The sequence below is a fragment of the Magnolia sinica genome, chromosome 2, assembly GCF_029962835.1.
Source record: "Magnolia sinica isolate HGM2019 chromosome 2, MsV1, whole genome shotgun sequence".
Lineage (NCBI taxonomy): Eukaryota > Viridiplantae > Streptophyta > Magnoliopsida > Magnoliales > Magnoliaceae > Magnolia > Magnolia sinica.
This window is the reverse complement of record NC_080574.1, coordinates 108,140,378-108,151,395: the sequence shown is the minus strand read 5'-3', so window position 1 is coordinate 108,151,395 and position 11,018 is coordinate 108,140,378. Positions and strand designations below refer to the sequence as shown.

General features: G+C 36.9%; 1 long non-coding RNA gene across 1 annotated transcript; it reads left to right on the top strand.

Moving 5' to 3' along the window:
- The first annotated feature begins 350 nt into the window (after positions 1-350).
- Positions 351-4,574, top strand: LOC131237360 (uncharacterized). The gene is made up of 3 exons (XR_009167195.1): positions 351-804; positions 894-972; positions 3,538-4,574. It is a non-coding gene; the product is annotated as an uncharacterized LOC131237360 (long non-coding RNA).
- The last annotated feature ends 6,444 nt before the right edge of the window (positions 4,575-11,018 follow it).

Sequence of the window (11,018 nt, the reverse complement as noted above, 5' to 3'; positions counted from 1 at the left end):
TGGAAATACAAGTGGTTAGGATCAACTAACAATGAGCCCCACACTGTTAAGATCATCTAACAATGGGCAGCAAGTGGAAATACAAGTTGTTGCGATCAACTAATGACGGGTACCACATGCTTGAGATCATCTAATAATGGGCCCCGTGGTGGAATACAGGCATTAGGATTGACTAACGATGGACCCTACATGGTTAAGATCATGTAACAATGGCCCCCACGTGGAAATATAAGTGGTTGGAAATGAACAATGATGGATCACACTTATTTTATGATCAGGAATGATTTTTTTTTTATTTTTTTTTTTTAATGTTGACATAATTAGGCTATATCCCTTTGGGCCATGGGCCATTCCCTTTACTTGGGCCTGACTTGGGCCGCGGGCCTCTTATTTCCCTTTTATTAGTTCTCTTTTAGTTTTGTTTCCTTTTTACCCTTTTCTCTAAGGATAATTTATGTAATTTTGCCATTCACTTAATATATAAAGAGAGAGGGACAAGCCTCTCTGAGTTTCTTTTCTTTCCAAGTTCTTTCTTTCCTCTAACATGGTATCAGAGCAAAAAGGTCCCTAGGGTTTCTTATCTCTTGATCTCTTCCCTTTTCCTTCTAATCTCTCCTCCTCCTCCTCCTCATCTTCTTCTTCTTTTCATGTAACCTCTCCTGGTTTGAGAATCTTAACCTTTTAATCACTCATTATATGTGACTTGTGGGGGGTGGTCTGCGACTGTGGTGTCCTACAGATCTTGTTGAAGTTTTTGCTGGAAATTCTAGATTGATTTGTTCCCTATGGTTGGATCAAAAACAGGTTTGATTGATTTCGATTTGCTGGACTTTCATTTTCTTCAAATTTTTTGGATTGTTTTTCTTCTGGGTTTTATTGAAACTGGATTGCAGCAATAAGGGTTTGCTGGTCATTATTGTTTGGACAGTTTTTTGGGCATCTTTCTTTCAGATTTACAGGAATCTCCTCGTGGTAACCTTAGATTTTCCTAGATTTGTATTATTTTAGTAATTTAACCATAAGAACACTCCCTTTTTTTAGATTCTTGGTGATTTGTTGATTTGAATATTCATTCTTTGAAATTTATTGCCTTTTGATTATTCCTTTTGAGATTATTGCATGCTACATTTCTTTGAAATTTATTACCTTTTGATTATTCCTTTTGAGATTATTAAATGCTACATTTGCCTATAGCATATGTCGGATTCTAGTTGGTGAAATTTTAAGACTTGTTGGGTTTAAATATGGCTTCTTCATCTACCTCTAAGACAATAGACACAATCGACTCTAAGATGAAATGGTTGATTATTCATTCTGAGAACCTTGGGTTGTAAATGAACCCTAGGTTGTAGATTACAATCCATAGGCTTAAGTCCTCCATTGCAAGGTGTTCCCAAAGTAACAGTGGCCATAATGGCCACCACTATTACTGTTATGATACCCCATATCGGTCGTTACTGCCCTTTTTTATTTTTTTTAAAAACTGTTACCCCGTAACGGTCTGTTACAGGATCGTTACAGGGTCGTTACAGTTTGTTACAGGGCCGTTACGGTCTGTTACAGGGCCTTTACGACCTGTTTTTTACTGTACTAGCCATTACAGCCGTTTCGAGCCTGTAATGTGTAACGGTTATGACTATTACCGTTACGTAATGGCTGTTATGGCCATTACGCAACTGATTTTGAATACCTTGGTCCATCACCAAAAGCAGTTGAGATGTTTATTGGAGAAAAACAAAGGCTAGAATATATAGATGGTAGTATATAAAAAGCTACCACGTATCCTTCTTATCAAGATTGGAAATCCAATAACTTGATTGTCATGTCCTGGCTTCTGAAATCTATGAAACCAAAAGTTAGTGAAGGATTTTTTATTTTGTTTTGGTTATCCACTACACATGACATTCGGTTGACTACTCATGAATTGTATGTTGATCAAAATAATATGGCTTGGATTTATAATACCTACTAGGGGATTGGGAATTTGAGACGGGAGGAGCGTTTAGTTTCTAACTATTACTTTAAGATGCATGCTTTACAGCAGGAATTATTTTTCCCGGATAATCTCCAATTTTCTTGTACTACAAATGTGGAGACATCACGTAGTTATGGGATCAACTTTGGTTGAGAAATTTGCTCTTATGACCGAATTTAGAAATTATGATAATACTGGTAGTGGAAGAGGTAGAGCTACTGGACGAGGGGGCCGTAATGCTGGCCATGGCCATGGTCGCATGGTCATGGTGCAAACCATTTATGTACTCATTGTGGTCGATATGGCCATACAAGTTAGGTGCTTGATGGTAAACCACCTCAAGGCCATTTTGCTAATTCAGCCACTAAAGATGATAAAGACTTTACACATAAAGATACTTGCCTCCAGTGTTTGAAATATCAGTATTGCATTACGTATCGCATCCTTGGGATACAGATACATATCAGTTATCGCACGGGATATATTGTTTTTATCGGATAACTTATTGCACTTCTTGGGAAACATGGGGAAACATGGGGAAACATTGGGAAAATGGTTGTATTTTTCAATGAAACTTCAAAGATTGTTTTAAAAAAAATACCTCAATACATACTTTTAAATCATAACATCTCGAAAAAGAAGTGCGCATAATAGGTTTCCTTTGTATAGGGTCCTAAGCTATGCATTGTCTCACTGAACTAACGCAACTATATTCAAATTGAATGCATAACATCTAGGATTCTAGAGTGTATGTAATTATCATATCATCAAACACTCATAGATACTTCGAAATTAGACTTAATTGACAGCTGGTTGAAGGGAAATTTGACAAAAAAAATAATATTTTAATAGTTTTTTATTATTAAGTTTTACCTAAAAATGATTTTTATTTTCCAAAAATTGACAAGAACTTAATAAATTAGTAGATCAGCCTTCATGCATGCTTGATTTCATGTTTGGAGTGCAACATTGTAAGCAATTTGGGAGAAATTGGGAAACTTTTGAATTTTCCCCAAACCGGACCACCTACACTCAAATTTCAAAATTATAGTGTATGTGATGATCATTTCATCAAATACTCCTAAATACTTTGAAATTAGTCTCAATTGATAGCTGGTTAAAGGAAAATTTTGAAAAAAAATTGGAGAATATGAAGAACCAATGGATATTGAAATCAAAGCTCCAACTCCATGATTTTTCATGCAAAACATGTAGAACCAATGAATTTATAACCATTTGACACTGATTTAACATAATTTCAACAAAAAAAAAAAAAAAAAAAAGGGATCGGAAATTGAAAACGTTGACCGAATCAAACATGTGAGATATATCGGCACTACTTGTGCGTTTTGTATCACACGGGTGGGATACAAGATATATCGTGGGATATATCAACCGATATCATCGATATTTAAAACATTGCTTGCCTCTATTTCCCTTGTCTTTTTCTGTCATTTGTCTTGTTGGTGCCTAACATTATGTCTAGTCTATCATCAGTTAGTAAAGTATCCAACAACTTGAATTGTAGTGTGACTTTTTATCTTGATCATTATGTTTTCAAGGAGCTGAAGATGAAAAAGTTGCTCGGTGGCGGGCATGAGATTGATGGTTTATACATTTTTCGTTTGAATGCTTCAAGTGAGCATCTTAGTGTCATGAATGAAGACCTTTATCATTGGCATTGTACATTTGATCGACCTCCAAGTCTAGAATTGCAATCTTTATTATTAACATCAGTCAAGTCTGGTGATCTTAAAATTTTAAAATGTGAGGCATGTGTTTTAACCAAACACCGTAGGTTTGTCTATTTTCCTGTGGAGAAACATTCTAGTAGAATTTTTTTTCTTTAGTTCATTCGGATATTTGAAGTCCAGTTCCTATTATTTCTACTGGATTTAAATACTTTGTTTTTTTTTATTGATGATACATCCCATACTACGTGGACTCATTTGATGAAATGTAGAGATGAGGTTAGCTCTATTTTTAAAGTGTTTCATAGTTGAATTAAAAATCAATTTAATGTGAGTATTGGTACTCTTTGTACAGATAATGTAAAAGAATACATTTCCTATACTATGATATCTTATCTTTAAGAGCATAGTATTAACTCTTAGATCACATGTGCATATACCCCACAACAAAATGGCATGGCTGAAAGGAAGAATAGACATCATTTAGAAGTCACTCGGGCTCTTCTTTTCCTCCCACTAAAGTTCATGTTGGAAAGTCTCACATTTGATATTTTTTTGACTTCTATCCAATCTCTGACATTCCCTTGTGTATCTTTGAGTGTGTATATAATGTCCATAACACTGATTCTCTTAGAAACAAATTGTCAAATAGAGCTATCAAATGCATTTTCTTAGGATATTCATCTTCACAAAAAGGGTATAAATGTCTTGATCCTCTTATGAAAAGTGTTGTCTTTATGGATGTTAAATTTGTGGAAGATGCTCTCTACTTTTCTAATAGAAATGGGGAGACATTCCATGGTTCTTCATGTTCCTGCTCTTGAGTCTAATCATATAGTGTTCGTCTTCTGCACCTGACAATGCTAGAAATAAGGTTGGTACTAATTCCACTAAGTCAAACTTAAAACAATATACGAATGAAGAAATGTTAGTAAACACATTACTTCTTAGGACACAATGAAGCACGCTCCTTCGACTATAGATACTGATAGTGTTCCTACTCGACTACCTATTTATGATGATTCTTATTTAGAATCTACCTTGGTTTTACCTCTTGCTATTAGAAAAGAAAAAAGATCGTGTACCTCTCATCATGTTCAGAGATTTGTTTCTTATCATTCCTTGTCCCCTCAGCATCAGTCCTTTATTTCAGTTGTTGAGTGTTCTTCCTCCACCATTCCTAAAAATATTAATGAGGTTGTTATTTCTCCTTTGTGGCTTTGAGTTACGAAGGAGGAGATGGTAACTCTTGAAAAGAATCATAAATGGGAGATGACTGACTTACCAGCTGAAAAGAATCCTATAAGTTGTTGAGTATGGCTTGTCATAAAGCCCATCTTATAGCCAAAGGTTTTACATAACCGTTGGCGAGGATTATTTTGAGACCTTTGCTCCTGTTGCCAAGATAAACTATGTACAAGTGATTATTTCTCATGCTACCAATTTTAATTAGCCCTTGCATCAGTTGGATGTTAAGAATGCTTTTTGGATGGTAATTTGACCAAGGAAATCTATATGCTTCCTCCTAGATTTGTTCGAAAGGGGGAGGAGAGTAAGGTATGTCATCTAAAGAAAGCAATACATGAGTTGAAACGGTCTCCTCATGCTTGGTTTGAAAATTTTAATGAGGCCTTGATGCATATTGGTTTCACTCTCATCCATTCTTATGATTTTGTGTTTGTCAATCGGCATGCGAATGGGCCATTGTGAGCGTGTATGTGGATGACATTCTGGTTACAAGTGATGATGCTAATGGCATATCAAAGCTAAAATTATATTTGAGTAACATATTTGATATCAAAGATTTGGGATCGTTAAAATACTTTCTTGAAATTGAAGTCTCTTGGTCTAAGAAGGGCATAGTTCTGTCTCAACAAAAAATGTGATCTTGATTTATTGACTTCAACTAGGAATATTTATATCAAACCTATTAATTTTCTATTGGAAGTTAAAAAGAAGCACAAGGCAAATGATGGGTAACTTCTTGATGAACCTCGTATGTATCAGTGCTTGGTTGGAAGATTGATGATCCTTGACCAGATTTGTCTTATGCAATCAGTTTAGTTAGTCATTTCATGCATGCTCCCCATTATAGTCATTTTAAAATTGTTCGTTGTATCTTGCACTACATCAAATCGCCCCCGAGGCGTGGTATCCTCTTTGGTCATCAACATAATCTTGATATTGAAGGGTATTCTAAAGCCGATTGGGTAGGTTCCCCGAATGATGTCGCTATATGTCAGGCTACTGTACTTTTCCAGCTGCAATTTAGTCACTTGGAAGACTAAGAAGCATAAAGTTGTAGCACGATCTAGTGTTGAGGCAGATTATTATGCTATGGCAAATACGATATGAGTACTTGTCTGGTTGAAAAGTTATGTTTCTGAATTGGGATTTCCTATGAAGAATCATGTGTTGATGTATCACAATCAAGCTACTACTCATATTGCCTCTAATCCAATCTTTCATGAGTGCACAAAACTTATTGAAGTTGATTGTCACTTTATTCGTGAGAAGGTTGCCACAGGTGTTGCTTCCACTCCATTTATTCAGCCTTTTGAGCAATTTGTGGATATCTTCACAAAGGTTCTTACAGTGGAAGTTGGACGACAAATTCTTGGCAACTTGAGCATGGTTGATATATATGCCTCAACTGGAGGGAAAGTGTAGGTGTATATGCCAATTGGGCCTTCTCCTATTGTTATAAATAAAGTAGGGCTAAACATCCCAGCCCCATGAGCTTCTTTTATCTCTCAAAATTTCTCCTCTAGCAATTCCCAAATCATGTAATAGAATTTTCAGCCACAATAACTCTGCTACGCCTGTGTGTTGGCCCTGTACTTTGCATCTCCAAGTGATTAAATTTCCTCCCACAATAGTACAATATCCTGTAGTCGACTTTCTGTCATCTACACCACCAGCTCAATCTGTATCAATATGGGCCTCTGTGTAGATGACATGATTTATAAATAAAAGGCCCTTCCCAAGAGATGCAATCAAATATCTCAAGATTCTTTCAACTGCCTCTTTGTGGAGCCTACATGAACTAACTCGCCACACTATTTATGTTATGTCAAGTTGGGTGAGAAAAAGATATAATAGTTGGCCAATGAACCTCTGATACATCTCTTTATTCGGTAACAACTCCCTGTCACTTCAGTTCAGCTTATGATTAGCATTAATAGGAGTGTCTATTGCTCAATAACCTACCATACTAGCCTCATTCAAAAGTCTAAGGTGTACTTCTTTGAGAAATAAAGATACCTTTCTTTGATTGAGCAACCTCTGTACTCAAAAATATTTCAGACTTGCTACATCTTAATCTCAAATTCTTTTGCAAAAATTCCTTTTAAGTTTTTAATCTCCTGGGAATCATTTCCTGTCACCACGGTATCATCCACATAAATAGTGAAAGTTGTAGTCAACTGTCCCCTTTGCCTCATAAAGAGAGTGGTCGGTGTGACTCTCGGAATAACCAATCCTCTTCACTGCTTGATTGAATCTTGAACCAAGCCCAAGGGGATTGTTTGAGTCCATAAATAGACTTTTCAACCTGTGAACCTTTCCTTATTGTTGGAGAACCTAAAACCAGGTGAGGAGCCATATACACTTCCTCCTTCAAGTCTCCAAAGAGAAAGGCATTCCTCACATCTAGTTGATATAACGGCCAAGAAAATTGGTTGCAAGTAACAATAGAACCCATATAGAGTTCATCTAGGCTACAGGTGCAAACGTTTCCTTGTAGTCAATTCCACACGTCTAAGTGTATCCCTTAGCAACAAGTCTGGCTTATACCTTTCAATAGGCCTGTCTGACTTATGCTTTACTTTGAAGACCCTTTTGCAACCCACTGGCTCCTTTCCTTCAGGTAAATCTACCAGTTCCCACATGTCATTCTTTATTAATGCCCTCATCTCTTCCAACATAGACTCGTGCCACTTCAGATCGCAAACCGCCTCTTGCAATCTAAAAGGCAAAGAAACATAAGAAACCAAAGACAATGAAGGAGACAAAGATGCATATGAAACAAAATTAGATATAATATATAAAGGACATTGACGCTTCCTGGCAATAGGAGCATTATCCACAGAGGAAGAAGGTATGGACCAAGAAGAGGGATTGACTGGTTTCAAAGAATCAGAATTGGTGAGTGGGCGTGTCCCAGTGATCACCACTTTCTGGTGTCTTGTGTATGCTTGCAATTCTTCCGCCTGTGAGTGTCAAGAAGCATCAGTAGTAGTATTAATAGGATGCCCTAGATTAACTTGAACAACAGCCAATGGACTGCAAGGAATGAGATCAGGAAGAGGATAAACTGGATAAGGATGCCCCTGTTCCAACTAACTAAGCTCCCCCTCCCCAAATGGCTTTTGGATCTAACTTGGTCCATTTCAGATTGAAGACATGAATATACACCTAAAAACACGAGGTGGAACAATGAAAGAAGGTTGATCTGGTGAAAGGACCTGATATAGGGACTTTCACTTCAATACCATGGATGGTATATGATTAATAAGATAGGCGGCTGTAAGCACAACATTGGCCTAAAAATGCCTTGGAACGTGCATCCCTGTCAATAGACTTGAGCAACTTAAGTCCATGACAATTCTTCCATTCTTCCACTCCATTTTGTTGAGTGTATAGATAAGAACTTCGATGTATCATCTCATACTCTTCTAAATAGCCCCACGATTCACCTTCGAAGTTTTCTTGGGCTTCTAACCGAAATATTTTTATGTTCTAATCAAACTGGATGAGCACCATCTTATGAATTTTTTTAATAATATGTGGTACTTCATCACAAGTCTTCATAAGATATAACCAGGTACAGCAAGAGAAATCACCTATAAAAGAAATGAAATATTGATAGCCATCCATGGATACAATGAGAGCAGGTCCCCATACATCAGAGTGAACAATATGAAATCGAAACAAACTTTTAATTAAACTTTGGGAAAAGTTGATCGACAATGTTTGGATAACTCACAAACTTCACATTGTAGATTATGACTCACTACTGACTTAGACAAGTCCGGAATTAACAACTTCAATTATTGAAAAGACATGTCCTAAATGATTGTGCCGCATTTTAACCTGCGCAACATTATTATCTCTGCTACGACTACTACTTGACTGTAAGGTTAAAGGAGACGCAACAATACCCAAAAGGTAGAGACCATCCACTTCGCGACTACTCCCAGTCATTTTTCCTCATCACCAAGTCCTAGAAAACGATAGGAAAGAAAGTTATACAGCAGTTCAAACAATAAATTTGTGGATAAATTTGGAACATAAAGAACGAAGGACAGACAGGTAATCATTAAGATGGATATTACCCTTCCCAAAGACAAAAGGTAGGGATCCATCGGCAATTCTCTCTTTATCTTTTCTGAATGATAGACTCTATGACGAAAAAATGGATAATACACCTACCATGTGCTCAAACGCACCTAAATGAATGATCTAGGCTGGACTGGATAAGGAATGACAGACAAGGCTAGTAGACGCATGCATTCCTAATTGTGCAAATAAAGTAAAAACAAATGGACCTTCTAGTTGGGAAAGTTGACGACAAAGGCGTTCTAAATCCATAACAGATAAACTGTCTGAGACCGATGAGGACTGCCTAGAGGGAGGGACGGACGTGGTGGAAGATGTAACACCCGAGAAGGAGCTGAGGTAGTGATAAGGCCATTGGAAGAAGGAGGTTGTCCAGAGCAGTTGAACTTCACTGGTCTACCATGGAAATCCCAACAAGTCTCCTGTGTATGGAGTGTTTTCCCACAATGGTCACATATCAACTTATCCTTCTCATCGGGCACTCTATTCTTCCAATTGGATCATTTTCCACCCCTAGAGGCACCAAAAGAGACTACAAGAGCTAACTAATCGTTGTTAGAAGAAATTGGTTGCATGGCTTTCTTCCGACTTTGCTCACTTTGAACCAGGGAATAAACCTGGTCCAATGATGGAAGCAGTGTTCGAAATATCGGTATCGCATTACGTATCACACCCTTGGGATATGGATACATATCAGTTATCGCATGGGATATATCGGTTGTATCGTGTAATGCATCGTTATTGTTGGAAACATTGGGAAATTGGTCAAATATTTTAACGAAACTTCAGTGATTGTTAAAAAAGACATCAATACGTACTTATAAATCAAAACATTACAAAAAACAAGTGCACATAATAGGTTTTCTTTGTATGGGGTCCTAATCTATGTGTTGTCTAACTGAACTGTTGCATGCATATTCAAAGTCTATTCATATAATTTATAAATGTAAGAAGACGTGTGGAAACACAAACGATACATTCAAAAGCAAAATAAGAAGCACTAGATTAGGTTACATGTTTGATTTTATGTTTGGACATGCAGATTGCAACCAATTTGTGAGAAATTGGGAATTTTTGATTTTTTTCAATTTTCTGCAACTCAGTCCATCTCCTCCAAATCTCAAAATCAAAGCTCGTAATCCATGATTTTTCATACAAAACATGAAAAATCATGAATTTGTAATAATTTCACTCTGATTTAACATGATTTACAGAAAAAAGGATAAAAAATTGAAAATGCTCGCAGGATCAAATATGTGGGATATATCCCACTACTTGTGTGTTTCGTATCGCACAAGTGGGATACAAGATATTTCGCGGCATATATCGGCCGATATCGTCGATATTTTAAACACTGGATGGAAGCTCATCTCCCCCCCAAATCTGCACATGGGTTAACTCATACTAAGAGTTCAAACCAGCTAAGGAATCAAATATTTTATTTTGTTCACCCTGTTTTTTATATCTCTCCCTATTAGCATTTCTATCACATTTTAATAACTGATAATGATCCAATTCTTCTCATAGATCCTGAAGAGTGGAATAATAAGTAGCCAAACTCTTCTCCCCCCAACAAATAGTAGCAATCTCATGGCATAACTGATAGACAGGAGCAATATTCTACCACTGGGAATAAGTTAATGTAACTTTATCCTAGACTTCTTTAGTTTTCCACATGAACAAGAATCCTCTACTGATAATAGGTTGCATGGAGTTAAGTAGCCAAGACATCACCATCAAGTTCTCTTGCTCCCACTTATCATATGAAAAATCATCCGTAATTTTTTATTTTTTATTTTTTATTTTTTTTACACACTCACGCCGTAGTGGGATTTCAACCATAATTGGTTAATTAGTTCTTTCACCCGGCCATTCACATACCATAGTCTTCCTCGCCCGCCAATATACATCTTGATGGTGATGGGGACATCACGCGCATACGCACGCCCCTACGCACGTACACAAGGAGGAGGAGGGCCCCATCATCGATCTAGATCGATGACAACGTCCAA